The sequence below is a fragment of the Schistocerca americana genome, chromosome 1 (genome assembly GCF_021461395.2).
Source record: "Schistocerca americana isolate TAMUIC-IGC-003095 chromosome 1, iqSchAmer2.1, whole genome shotgun sequence".
NCBI lineage: Eukaryota > Metazoa > Arthropoda > Insecta > Orthoptera > Acrididae > Schistocerca > Schistocerca americana.
The window spans coordinates 1,230,290,668-1,230,305,889 of NC_060119.1; the positions used below are offsets into that span (position 1 = coordinate 1,230,290,668).

General features: G+C 42.2%; 1 protein-coding gene across 1 annotated transcript in view; it reads left to right on the top strand.

The window, feature by feature from the left end:
* Positions 1-15,222, top strand: part of LOC124620031 (serine/threonine-protein phosphatase 6 regulatory ankyrin repeat subunit C-like) — a 240,507-nt gene that overhangs the window by 18,307 nt on the left and 206,978 nt on the right. The window lies entirely within an intron of this gene.

The window sequence follows — 15,222 nt, forward strand, 5'->3', positions numbered from 1 at the left end:
CAACCTGCATTTTCTGTGACGTGTGAAAAAATTTGATTGTGTAGTTCACAGTATTGTCCTAGAGAAACTTAAATGTCATACCGTCATAGATCTTGCTGTAATTGGTTTTCATTCTATTTAATTGAAAAGACAAAGATTAATCTCCAAAAATATCTACATCTACATCTATATCCGTACTCCGCAAGTCACCTGACAGTGTGTGGCGGAGGGTACCTTCAGTACCTCTATCGGTTCTCCTTGCTATTCCAGGGAAGTTCCTTCGCGCACCCTGTGTAAAATCGAACTGTTATCCCATCAGGTCCAGCAGCCTTTCCTCTTTTGAGCAATTTTAATTGTTTCTCTATCCCTCTGTCATCTATTTCGATATCTACCATTTTGTCATCTGTGCGACAATCTAGAGAAGGAACTACAGTGCAGTCTTCCTCTGTGAAACTACTTTAATTGTCTTATTTCCTAAACTAATTCCCTCAGCATCACCCGACTTAATTCGACTACATTCCATTATCCTCGTTTTGCTTTTGTTGATGTTCATCTTATATGCTCCTTTCAAGACGCTATCCATTCCGTTCAACTGCTCTTCCAAGTCCTTTGCTGTCTCTGACAGAATTACAATGTCATCGGCAAACCTCAAAGTTTTTATTTCTTGTCCATGGATTTTAATACCTACTCTGAATTTTTCTTTTGATTCCTTGACTGCTTGCTCAATATAGAAATTGAATAACATTGGGGAGAGGCTACAACCTGTCTCACTCCCTTCCCAACCACTGCTTCCCTTTCATGTCCCTCGACTCATAACTGCCATCTGGTTTCTGTACAAATTGTAAATAGCTTTTTGCTCCCTGTATTTTACCCCTGCCACCTTCAGAATTTGAAAGAGAGTATTCCAGTCAACATTGTCAAAAGCTTTCTCTAAGTCTACAAATGCTAGATACGTAGGTTTGCCTTTCCTTAATCTTTCTTCTAAGATAAGTCGTAAGGTCAGCATTGCCTCACGTGTTCCAGTATTTCTACGGAATCCAAACTGATCTTCCCCGAGGTCGGCTTCTACTAGTTTTTCCATTTGTCTGTAAACAATTCGTGTTAGTATTTAGCAGCTGTGGCTTATTAAACTGATTGTTCGGTAATTTTCACATCTGTCCACACCTGCTTTCTTTGGAATTGGAATTATTATATTCTTCTTGAAGTCTGAGGGTATTTCGCCTGTTTCATACATCTTGCTCACCAGATGGTAGAGTTTTGTCAGGACTGGCTCTCCCAAGGCCGTCAGTAGTTCCAATGGAATGTTGTCTACTCCGGGGGCCTTGTTTCGACTCAGGTCTTTCAGTGCTCTGTCAAACTCTTCACGCAGTATCTTATCTCCCATTTCATCTTCATCTTCATCTACATCCTCATCCATTTCCATAATATTGTCCTCAAGTACATCGCCCTTGTATATACCCTCTATATACTCCTTCCACCTTTCTGCTTTCCCTTCTTTGCTTAGAACTGGGTTTCCATCTGAGCTCTTGATGTTCATGCAAGTGGTTCTCTTATCTCCAAAGGTCTCTTTAATTTTCCTGTAGGCAGTATCTATCTTACCCCTAGTGAGATAAGCCTCTACATCCTTACATTTGTCCTCTAGCCATCCCTGCTTAGCCATTTTGCACTTCCTGTCAATCTCATTTTTGAGATGTTTGTATTCCTTTTTGCCTGCTTCATTTACTGCATTTTTATATTTTCTCCTTTCATCAATTAAATTCAATATTTCTTCTGTTACCCAAGGATTTCTATTAGCCCTCGTCTTTTTACCTACTTGATCTTCTGCTGCCTTCACTACTTCATTCCTCAAAGCTACCCATTCTTCTTCTACTGTATTTCTTTCCCTCATTCCTGTCAATTGTTCCCTTATGCTCTCCCTGAAACTCTGTACAACCTCTGATGTGGTCAGTTTATCCAGGTCCCATCTCCTTAAATTCCCACCTTTTTGCAATTTCTTCAGTTTTAATCTACAGTTCATAACCAATAGATTGTGGTCAGAGTCCACATCTGCCCCTGGAAATGTCTTACAATTTAAAACCTAGTTCCTAAATGTCTGTCTTACCATTATATAATCTATCTGATACCTTCTGTATCTTGATTCTTAAATCAAGTGTTAGCTATGATTAAGTTGTGCTCTGTGCAAAATTCTACCAGGCGGCTTCCTCTTTCATTTCTTAGCCCCAATCCATATTCACCTACTACGTTTCCTTCTCTCCCTTTTCCTACTACCGAATTCCAGTCACCCATGACTATTAAATTTTCGTCACCCTTCACTATCTGAATAATTTCTTTTATCTCATCATACATTTCTTCAATTTCTTCGTCATCTGCAGAGCTAGTTGGCATATAAACTTGTACTACTGTAGTAGGTGTGGGCTTCGTATCTATCTTGGCCACAATAATGCGTTCACTATGCTGTTTGTAGTAGCTTACCCGCATTCCTATTTTCCTATTCATTATTAAACCTACTCCTGCATTACCCCTATTTGATTTTGTGTTTATAACCCTGTAGGCACCTGACCAGAAGTCTTGTTCCTCCTGCCACCGAACTTCACTAATTCCCACTGTATCTAACTTTAACCTATCCATTTCCCTTTTTAAATTTTCTAACCTACCTTCCCGATTAAGTGATCTGACATTCCACGCTCCGATCCGTAGAACGTCAGTTTTCTTTCTCCTGATAACGACATCCTCTTGAGTAGTCCCCGCCTGGAGATCCGAATGGGGGAGTATTTTACCTCCGGAATATTTTACCCAAGAGGATGCCATCATCATTTAACCATACAGTAAAGCTGCATGCCCTCGGGAAAAAATTACGGCCGTAGTTTCCCCTTGCTTTCAGCCGTTCGCAGTACCAGCACAGCTAGGCCGATTTGGTTATTGTTACAAGGTCAGATCAGTCAATCATCCAGACTGTTGCCCTTGCAACTACTGAAAAGGCTGCTGCCCCTCTTCAGGAACCACATGTTTCTCTGGCCTCTCAACAGATACCCCTCCATTGTGGTTGCACCTACGTTACAGCTATCTGTATTGTTGAGGCACACAGGCCTCCCCACCAACGGCAAGGTCCATGGTTCATGGGGGGAGGACATAACATGGTCACATGTTATTATGTAGTGTCTCATTCCCACTTTGGCGATCTTGATTTATTTCTTTCATCCATGAAATACATGTTGTGCATTACTGGTTTTGCACCAAGACCTGTGAACAATGGATTTCTTGCTGCATTGTGACTCAAATTATGTTTCCAGCTCCTACAGTGGACTTTGACAGTGAAGTGCAAACTCTGCCTTTATTGCACTTCTCAGATTCATGTGCACTTATACATTCACTTCATACTGATGTTCCAGTGTCTAACCTGAACGGGGTGATGCTGTCATGCCAGGAACAACATATAGTGCTGCTACTATGTCCTGAACAACATGTGTGTTTCTCAAGTTCATTTGGCCTATCCAGAGAGTGTGTCACATGATTCGAAGCATAAAGCCACATTGCCATATCAGCTTGCCACACCAACACTTCCATCTTCACTGCTTCAGCAGCCTTTGAGTCCACGTGCAGTGCAGTGTTTCACTCACTCATCCGAGCTGTTTCCTACAAACTTTCCAAACCATTTTTCCAGTGACAATGATCACCCCATTTGTGCTTGTCAGATTCCTTTCTGTGCCAGCCATGCTGTGTGTGATGTATGGACAGTGCTGTCCCTCCCCCTATCACGCAGGCCTCGGTGATGCACCACATCCTCTGACCACCTCATCGACCTGCTCTACATCACTATTCTGCTTCCCTCCTCAACTACCTACCTCTTTGCCAACTGCTCATCAGCCCATGCCATACCTGTTCAACTGCAACACATTCCTGTGAATAGATACACCAAACTTCCCCAGGTGCAGAAAGAGAACCCAAAAACATGGTTTCCCTTGATGAACAACATTGTGGATATTCATGGAATAATTAATGATGACACTCACTTTATTTGTCTTACCAACCATCTCCATGATCATACAGACCTTATTAGTGATTTGCTCCTCAACTTGCCTATTCCACATAAACATGTCACTATAAATTCCCTCATCATTGAGCACCTGTCACACCCTCATAGTTCTCACTGCGCCAACTCACTGGAATCTAAACTTCAGTGGGTGGATCAGGCATATCTTATTATCTGCCACTGACATCTTCTCCGTACTGCTGGCTTATTGCCTATCTCTAATGTTGGTAGCAGCATTCATGCTTCCTGCCCATCTCCTCTGCACACGACTGGCAGAGGCCATGCACAAGCTTCTGCAGCTCAACAACCTACCTCCTAGTACCTAGTGGACCGCCACTGGCATGTCCTCTTCCTTCCTCTGGTGCTCCCCACCGCAGCCTCTTGGCTAACCAGAAACACAGCTCATCAGATGGTTCGACTACATCACAGCCCACTCTGCATCCCACATACCCACTATGCTGGTACCATGTGACCTTTGGTGACACGGCAAGAACCTGACATCCTGCTTGTGCCTTTCCAAAGTCAACACATGGGCCAATTTAGGTGCCACAGCATACAGCTACACTACAGGGCACCTTTACTCTCATCAGTCACCCAACAAGTGGGCTCCTCCCAACGCCAGACACTGCGTCTTGGACTCCACCAGAAATCTCAGGTTTCTATTCTACACTGAGGTGAATGCCAGTGTCATTTGCCCCTCCTGTGCTCCTTCAAGTCTTCTTACTACAGCACTAGTTCTCTTCACTGGGAACGACTCTGACAGCACAGTCCATGACTCTGCTGACCTCTGGCTTCAACTTACACTGGAGCTAGAATTCCCTTGGACGTTCCATTTAGCCAGTGTGGGCAGCATGGTAGGCAAAGAGCCTGCTGTAGGGAGAAGCTGTCAGTGGCAGTTGATACAATACGCCTGACCCACTAACCGAAGTTTAGACTCCACTCTGTGAGTGGAGTGCAAAAATAACTGAAGTTGCTGGTCAATGTGAAATTTGATGAGACGAAGTGTCCATAAGGCAATGTAAGGCATGTCCTCCAAACCAACCTGCACTCGAAGCTGGCTTAACAACTGCGAAGGTGTTCTGTATTGAAATTATACTTCATGGATGATGTGATGTATTGCAGCCAGCGAAGGGCACATACAATGACGGCTACAATGGGCACTCAACGATGAGGGCCTTAGAGGTGACATACTTAGGTTGAGTAGGTGGGTTGAGAAGCAAAACACTAATAAGGTCTGTATGATCATGGAGATGGCTGATAAGACAAATAAAAGAAGCACCATCATCAATTATTCTGTCAATGTCAACATGTTGCCCACCAAGGCAAACCATACTTTTAGGTTCTCTTTTTGCAGCAGGGGAAGAGTGGGGAATCCATCCTAAGAAAGTGGTGCAGTGGAACTGGGCAGGGCATGGGCTGACTAGTGGATGGTGAAGAGGTAGGTAGTTCACAAGGAACATCATCAGTGGTGGAATTGTAATTTAAAGCAACAGAAGAGGTAGGCAGGATGTGGTGCATCACCCAAGGCCTATATGAGGGGGGCAGGCAGGGCATATCATCAAACCCCTATGTACAAAGACAACACGCTGAAAACAACCATTATTATGCCATTCATCTTGTTTGAATAGTGCTTTATGCTATACAGTCTCAAGAACACCACTCAGATGTGGCAACACTTCATTGACTCTGTACTTTTTTCGCTACCTTTTTACTATGCGTATTACAATGACATTCTCATCTACTCCACTGCCACCAACACTTAACACAGGTCCTTAAAGCACTCGCCAATGATGGTGTGGAGAGTAGCCCTGACAAATCACGACTGCACCGCACTAGTGTTACCTGACTCGATCATCCCATCACCACTGACAAAAAATGTGTGAAGTCTTATGGGACTTAACTGCTAAAGTCATCAGTTCCTAAGCTTACACACTACTTAACCTAAATTATCCTAAGGACAAACACACACACCCACGCCCGAGGGAGGACTCGAACCATCACCACTGAGGGAATCCGTTTATCAATGACTTGTCATTATCAGAGAACTACCATGATCAGCAACAGTGTCTCAGAATGGTAATTTTTTCTGACACCATATACCTCACACTGTTTCTCTCCAGGCCCGTTACAGATGCCTTGCGAAGCAAGAACACTACTGGGCCACAGAAAGTGCAGTGGTCCATGACATGACCCACGTGTTTGATTCTCTCAAGACTACCCTCATGAACACCGTTACACTCGCACACCCACTCACTGGTGCTTGCACCTCTATCATCACCAATTCGAGTGAATCATCATTTGGCACCCTCCTTCAGCAACAGATTGGTGTTACTACCCAACATCTCCATTTTTTCTTGAAGAAACTATCCCCTTCTCAATGCTAGTAGTCAGCATTCAACTGGGAACTCCCCATGATCTATGAGGCTGATGTTTCCATCATGTAGCTCTCATTAGTCAGTACACCACAGTCATCCGGTATATCAGGGTGGCTGATAACATTGTCACTGTTTACAAGTCGTGTGTGCATGTCATTTCTTCTCCCTTGGACTTGGATGAACAAGCACACCTGTAGATAGATGACTCAGACATTCAAAATCTACAACAAGAAACTTCCTCTGCATTTATGGCGGAATCCTGCTGTCTTTCCAGCTGTTCACATCCAGTGCTGTGTGATACCTCTATGGGTTGAGTGTTGGCACTGCACACTTAAAGCAGGTGCCATGTGTCACTCAAGCACCTGGTCACAGGCTTTTCCTTGGTGTTACTTGACACCCTCACAGCCCAGCCTTTAAAAGTGACCTAAATTCTTCCTTAGCTGAAATCGTATTTGGCATGCTGAAGACTTGAAGTTCCCCTCCCCTCCCAAGCTCCCACCTTAGTTGAGTGCTTCCACTTGGACATTGCCAACTTCTGCACTCCACCTCTGTGTGGTCACACTGCACCATGAGACCTCATACACAAAGACCTAGGATGCTGTGTGTTTGTTACGCTCTGAGATGACATGGTCCTGGTAGCATTAGAACTTTGGTCTGGGCAGCATTACAACCTCCTTACTCCAGCCTGCACAGAGTGCTTTGGTGCATGACTAACACTTTAGACATTTGCCGCAGTGGGAAACAACAGACCGTGTTGCTTAACTGAGTTAACCCTTTGGGCTCTTGACAAGGACACTATGTCAATATCTGATTCTGAGATGTCATCCACAAACATGCCTCCCTCTGTGTGCACTGACCAATGGTCTTCCATGTTCACTTCTCCCTGTGTATCTTCTGATGCCAATGCTCAATGTGATTTCTCCCTACCTCTCCCTGTGTGATATCTATACTGTCATCACCTGACCCCTCTCCCAGTGTTGCCATTTTCATTGTCAACATATCTGCATTTTCTGTTGAGGATCTCTTTATCCAACTCCAAGATGGCACCCTCTTTCTTCTCCAGATTCCTCTACATATGCACAATGATTCACTAGCTGCCCACATCACTCTTCTCCGCTCCTCCCAGCTTCCACACAATGCTGTTGAGGACATCATCATGGCTTCTGTTGACAACAACGGTCAGCTCATCACACACCCTCCCCCTGTAGTGTGGGACCTGATGATCCCTCTCTCTTGAGTGGGCTGACCTCTGCAGACTCCTCACAGACTACGGGACTATAAGGTCTCAAAATCTGTGATTTCACACTGCCTTCAGCTTCGAGAAATGGTCCAGTTGTGTCTACCTCAAGGGCCTGCCACAACATGACTGGTTGCACAGTCTTGCACGCCTCCTCACCAGTGCCAACTGGCCACCACTCCACCCTGTCAGTTACAGTGCCAGTGCTATATTTCCTTCCTCATGCTCCACACTGCTAGATGGGGAGAGGGTAAGGGTAAGGAGGTGGGAGAGGGGTGCCTCTGTGGTGACTGTTGATGGCAGATTGACTATTGAGAGGCTGCCTAAACTGCTGTGAAGCACAGTGATACCACCCTTGACTCAGTCTGTTTCCTCATGCCATTGTGATTATTAGTGAATTATGTCCTTGTATCAGTATGTACTAATAAAGTGATTGCTTGTCATTATACACGGGCTATCCACAAAGTACATTACGTTTTGGAATTAAAAATAAATAAAGTATTGGAAAATTTTTTTTTTATTATATACAGATGAAAGCCACTCTTAAGTACTACTTTTCTACATAGTTGCCATTTAAATTAAGGCACTTATCGTAGCGATGGACGAGCTTGGAAATTCCTTCGTCGTAAAATTCGGCCACCTGCGCCTTCAACCATGTGGTTACCTCTTCTTGAAGCTGTGCGTCGTCATCAAAACGCTGCATAGCCAACCAGTTCTTCATTGCTGGGAATAAGTGGAAGTCGCTCGGTGCCAGGTCGGGACTGTATGGCGGATGAGGAAACAACTCCCACTTAAAAGATTCGAGAACTTCACGAGTGGCATTTGCCGTGTGGGCCCGGGCGTTGTCGTGAATCGGCAAGATCTTTGAGCCCAACTTTCCCCTGCGCTTGTTTTGTATTGCTCTTCTGAGGTTGTGCAGAGTTTGGCAATACCTTTGATGGTTTATTGTAGTGCCTCTTTCCAGGAAATCCACAAAAATCACACCTTTTCTGTCCCAAAAGACAGTCGCCATCACCTTCCTTGCCGGCATTGTCTGCATGCATTTCTTGGGTTTTTGGGGGGAATTTGTGTGCCCCCACTGCATTGACTGCAATTTTGTCTTGCAGTTCACATGCTTAACCCATGTTTCGTCACCAGTAACGATGCGATCGAGTAATGAGTCGCCATCTTTCTCGTAAGCGTCCAAAAACGTTAACGCTGCAGCCATTCGCTGATTTTTGTGAATCTCTGTCAAGATTTTTGGTATCCATCTTGCACAAAACTTGTGGTAACCGAGCTTGTCGGTAATGATTTCATGCAACAATCTTCGTGAAATTTGTGGAAAACTCATAGAGAGTTTCGTTATTGTGAAATTACGGTTTTCACAGACCGCAGCATTGACTTCTTCGACAAGTTCGGCAGTCAATATGCCGGGGTCTTCCACAGTAGAGAGGATATAAAATGTAGACTGGCAATGGCAAGGAAAACGTTTCTGAAGAAGAGAAATTTGTTAACATCGAGTATAGATTTAAGTGTCAGGAAGTCATTTCTGAAAGTATTTGTATGGAGTGTAGCCATGTATGGAAGTGAAACATGGACGATAAATAGTTTGGACAAGAAGAGAATAGAAGCTTTCAAAATGTGGTGCTACAGAAGAATGCTGAAGATTAGATGGGTAGATCACATAACTAATGAGGAGGTATTGAATAGGATTGGGGAGAAGAGAAGTTTGTGGCACAACTTGACCAGAAGAAGGGATCGGTTGGTAGGACATGTTCTGAGGCATCAAGGGATCACCAATTTAGTATTGGAGGGCAGCGTGGAGGGTAAAAATTGTAGAGGGAGACCAAGAGATGAATACACTATGCAGATTCAGAAGGATGTAGGTTGCAGTAGGTACTGGGAGATGAAAAAGCTTGCACAGGATAGAGTAGCATGGAGAGCTGCATCAAACCAGTCTCAGGACTGAAGACCACAACAACAACAATGTTAGAAGATTGGTGAGTGCACCAATCATAGTAGCAAATGCTAAATTTAAAGGTAACAGTTTAGAAACTGTCATCTGTATTAAAAATCCATGCCAGGAGAATTTCCATGTAAGCGGATAATTTAATTTGACCCAGAGTAAGAGTAGTGCTTGCACAATAATAGGTAATATGTTACATGTTTCTCTTATAAGGCTTTTAATATAATACTGGAAGTTGCTTACCTTGGTTCCCCCCCTGCCCCTCTCCAAAACTCATGTCTCCTGCTCATTGTGTTCCATTTGTTCTGCTCACAACTTACCTTATCTGTACAAGGGTGATCTCATTGGTACCACATTCTTATCAAATTCGACTATTCAGCAACTCAACTGTACTGTTTTATTTTAGTTACAAGTGGAGACAACAACTTTGGGATCACAGACTTACTTCGAACTTTGTAAACCTTTAGTAGGCCATTAAAACAACATTGTATGCAAGTAGTAAGGTGTGCACTACTCTGGCAATTCTGAGAAAATCGCAAGAGGAGTCTTATGTGTCTGTTATGTGGCTTATGTATCTTTGAGTAGGTGCTGACGTTATAGTTCGTGATGGCCAAGTGATTAGCATTCGAGCTTCATAAGACAACCCTGTTTGAAGTGACATTTCAACTCCCATTGGAACTTAATTATTAATCTATTTTTTTCATCACTGGTCATCTTAGTTTGTATGACATTTGAGAGGAGAAAAAAAAAAAGTGTTGTTGCACGAAGTTTCAATTTTTGATTTTTGTTTTCCATGTCTGTATGACAAATACCATCCTGAAATGTGTGATGTGGAGAGCACATCTGATGAGTAATTGTACATTACTCTTGTGGTCTGGCACATTGCGACGTAACGTATTACTGATTGTGAATAATGTCATTTTCATCATGATTTATCAAGGTTTGACTTGTGCTTTCTAGCCTGTCCCTCATCCCTGAAAATTTAATTATAAATAGTAAATAGTCCAGCAACACATGAAGTTCACTATAACCTTATAAACAGGATTCAAACCATCGCTGCATCCATGACCCTCTTGCAAAGCACGAACACTAACAATTTGACCCCAACAACTTCTCACAACTGGTAGCTTCATGCAGATACATCAATTACATAATAGGTGTGTAAAACTTCTCTTGTGATTTTTTTGGAATTGCCAGAGTAGTGCACCTTACTACTTGCACATATATTGTTTTCTCAGTCTACTAAAAGAGCAAACTTAGAAGTAAATTCATGATCCCGACGTTGTGACGTGCCCTTGTTAGTCATTTTATTTATATCAGTACATATCCAATAGATACATTTTTCTGTGGTAATGCATGGATGTGGAATGAGCCAAACATTTAATTCATTATTATATTCATATCATTAAGAACCACAAACAAAGATTAAATGTACAAATTAGAAAATAACAATAAAAAACGCAATCAATAAGTTCTAATTACACTCACCAATGGAGTTTAAGATACATTCTTCAGTTATTATCTAAACAACTTAAAGAACACAAATTAATGTAATTAAAGCAGCAAGACACACTAAAACAGGAATACACAAAAATACATGGGAAATAATCTTATGTACTTTTTTTTTCCAATCAAGAACTCCTCTAGCTTACTCCTAAATAGTATATTATTACTTCATAAACATCCTATATTACTTGGAAGTGTGCTGAAGATTTTTGTACTTGTATTTTACACAGTTTTTCTCCAGAGACAAATTTTTCAGGTCACTGTGTATGCTACATTTTCTTCTTGTGTAATGATGACTGTATAACTCATTCATTTCATATTAAGAGGAAATTTGTAGCATGAAAGTCATGGCTGAAAAGAGATTTTGCAACGCAGTGGTTAGTGTCCCTGCTTGCTTAAAAAGATCACAACATGAGATCATTGGAGGCACACCACACAAATATTTGGACAACCTTTTTCTGACTTCCAAAGACATTTTTTGACATTGGTGAATTGCCCAAGATGATTATTCCATAACACATAAGGGAATTGAAGTCGCCAGAGTAGACAGATTTTGGAACTCTGATGTCTCCATATTTGGCAATTCTCCAGTTGCCAAATGTTGCTGATCTAAACCTTTTCAGGGTTTGGTGGATGTGGTGCTCCCAGTTACGCCTGTTATTTATATGGATGTCTAAGAATTCTGAACAATTTGCTCGCTGTGTCTTCTGGCTTTCATGTGCATTGTTTATCTCCTGTGGGCTTTTGTGATCAGAATGGATATGAATGTAATTGGTTTTGCTGAGGTTTATTGATAGAGAATTTACTGTGAACCAGTTCAGAACAACTGCAAGTAATTGATTGGCACTTAACTCGTATATGTTTTATTGTCTATCATAATACTTGTGTCATCTGCAAACATTGTCAAGTTGCTTGTGATAAATAGTGGAGGACCAAGAACAGAATGTTTTGAAACTCCGTAATGTACTCTACCCCATTCGGATTCTTCCTCTCCTACCAGTGTGTTGTTACCACCTAAAAGTATTTTATATTGTCTGCCCTGAAGATAGCCTTGGAGCCAGCAGTCTATTTGTCCTGTGATTCCATAGTGGTGTGCTTTCTCTCTATGTATCCTGTGTTCAACACAGTTGAAGACCATAGATAGGTTGCAAAATATGCCAGCTGGCAATGTCTTCTTGTCAATGCATTCCAAAACATTATTGGTAAATGAAAATATAGCTTCAGTTATGGAGCTACCTTCTACAAATCCAAACTGGTTTTTACCAATTATTGCTAAGTTTTTCTGTGATTTACTATCCTGGATGCAATGATTTTTCGAGGCCTCCTTTGTGGAGAGGCTCTACACTATCATAATTCATCCTGTCAGGGTAGATACCTTGTGGAGAGAGGCATTGAATGTATGAGCTAGGAGTTGCTGAACTGACTGATACAGGCTTTTAGCAGTTTACTAGAAATATTGTTGACAGAAGTTGTGTTTTTACTTCTTAAAGAAATTATGATTTTTCTTTCTTCCTGTATTGTTGTAGGGGCTATACCTATCTCCTCTAAAGAATTTGGGAAATGGTCTTTCAGTATTTTTATGGCCTTTTCTAAGGAGCCATTGGGTCCTGTTTTCTAACCAAAACTTAAAAAGTGTTTATTAAAAAGCCTTGTCACAATCATTTGATTTTGTACTTGGCTACTTTCATTGTTGCAAACAATGTTTTGGGTCCAGCTGGGGCACTTTGCACCACTCTCACTCCTTATCACTTCCCATACAGTTTTGATTTTGTTAGACTTCTGAATAACTGTATACTTAGTGATTTTTTTACAGTGATTTAAGTGGATTGGATTTTCTTAATTTTTAGAGGTGATGTACAGTGCTCGCTTCCTTTTCCACGAAATCTTAATACCATTGGTTATCTAGGGCCTTTTGGTGAGTTTTTTGGTTTGGGTCATATACAGGGTGTCCCATCTATCTTGTCCACCCAAAATATCTCTGGAACAATAACAGCTATTGGAAAACGACTTTCACCGGTATCAATGTAGGGCTGGGGCCCATGAATGTACATGTTTGGAAACATTCTAAAACGAAAGCATATGTGTTTTTTAATACAAACTTATGTTTTTTTAAATGGACCTCCTATATTTTTTCTTCAGCAATCCATAGCATGACAAAGCACATACACAATGGCGTTGATTGCATCGCAATATTCCCATTACATCCCGAGATATTGAGACGCGAAGTTGACGCTTCAAACACCCGACATGCGCTGCTAGCGCACGTCCTGAGGCTCAGGCGTGAACCCCATGCTGCCCATAATCGCGATGTGATTGACATGTGTTATCACACCTCCATACTTATCAAGAGGTCCGAAACGAATAATACAGTCTGCTGCCATCAACTCTCATAAGCACATAATGGTTTCCCTCTTGCACGTTTTACGCATCTATGTGCACAGTATGAACCAGTACCGATCGGTGTACACCCGTCAGGTTGTCTTATTTATCCTGCACACCCAAAATAAGGTTTATCTAATGCATTATATGACCCATTGTGCCTGTCGCGCAGGGCCTGGCTCTACCTAGTCAAGTGTCCAATGTAGTTCCCACTACTGCCACAGTTACCACTTCGCCTTGTTTATGATTTGCGACCCATGCAAACTCCTGTACTCCACCACCCTCCGAGCATCCCATTTGTTGTTGCTTTGGCGTGCAGTACACCGCTTGCCAGTGTAGTTGTGCATCAGAGTAATCTAGTGACGGCACGGAGGTAGTACACATTGTGAATAAACGTTGTGTTGTGGAACTTATACTGTACAGTATAATGTACACACATGAAGATATGGTAGAAATGCTGCTGATCTATGGAGAATGTATGTTGACGGGAAATACGTTATGAGATTGCTTGTTTGTTGATAATACTGTTAGCGAACATTATGATTATTAAGTTAATATGTCTGTTTTCTACCCTACTCTACATACCTGTACTGTACCCTGTTGTAGGTGGATGAAATGCTGTTCAGGCAGAATGACTGTACAGAAGACGATTCCCCGACAAGCCATCGCCTTCGCGCCGGATGTTTGGTCGTCTCACATCTCGTCTACGTGAAATGGGAAGCTTAAATCCAAGACCTCGACATCGTCCTAGAACACGCACAGACGAACGTGCTGAAGTTGCTGTGCTCGCTACCATAGCTGTGAATCCTCAAATCAGCACACGAAATTGAACGTGAAGTTGGTGTGTCGAAATCAAGTGCACAGCATATTCTTAAACGTCATAAATTTCATCCTTACCATGTTCATTAACACCAGGATCTTCATGGAAATGACTTCCGCAATAGGGTAACATTTTGTCGGTGGGCTCAGCAAAAACTTCTGACTAATCCAAATTTTTTTGCAGATGTTCTCTTTACCGACGAGGCATCATTCTCCAACAAAGGAATTGTCAATATGAGGAATATGCATTATTGGTCTGCAGACAATCCAAAATGGCTCCGTCAGGTAGAGCATCAACGGCCGTGGAAAGTTAATGTTTGGTGTGGTATTATTGGAAATACCATTATCGGACCTTTCTTTATAAATGGCACCCAAAATGGCAGACATTACTCCAGATTTATATGACACAATCTTCCTGTTCTCTTGGACACCGTACCTCTGAACCGGAGAATGGTCATATGGTATCAGCATGACGGATGCCCTGCACATAACGCCTTACGAGCACGACGACTTCTGAGCCGTAAGTTCCCTGGTAGGTGGATTGGACGAGGTGGCCCAGTTAGGTGGCCTGCCCGATCTCTGCACCTTACACCACTGGATTATTTTCTTTGGGGAGCAGTGAAGGATGCTGTTTACCAACATGAACCAACAACACCAGAGGACATGAAGCAACGCATTATTGATGCTTGTACAGCCATCAAAGAGGAAACAGTAGCATGAAGTAGGGCATCCTTCATCTGCAGAGTGACCCTATGTATGCAAGCCAATGGGCATCAGTTTGAGCATGAGATGTGAACGCTATGTTTAGTATGTAGTGCTGGTATCACAGTGGAAGTTTCTACAAAGGGCCATTTTGCCCAGTGATGTTAAGAAACATTTGTTTGCAACAATTTGTCATTTAATGCATTAGATAAACATAACATTGATAATTATGTGATAATAAAACTAATTT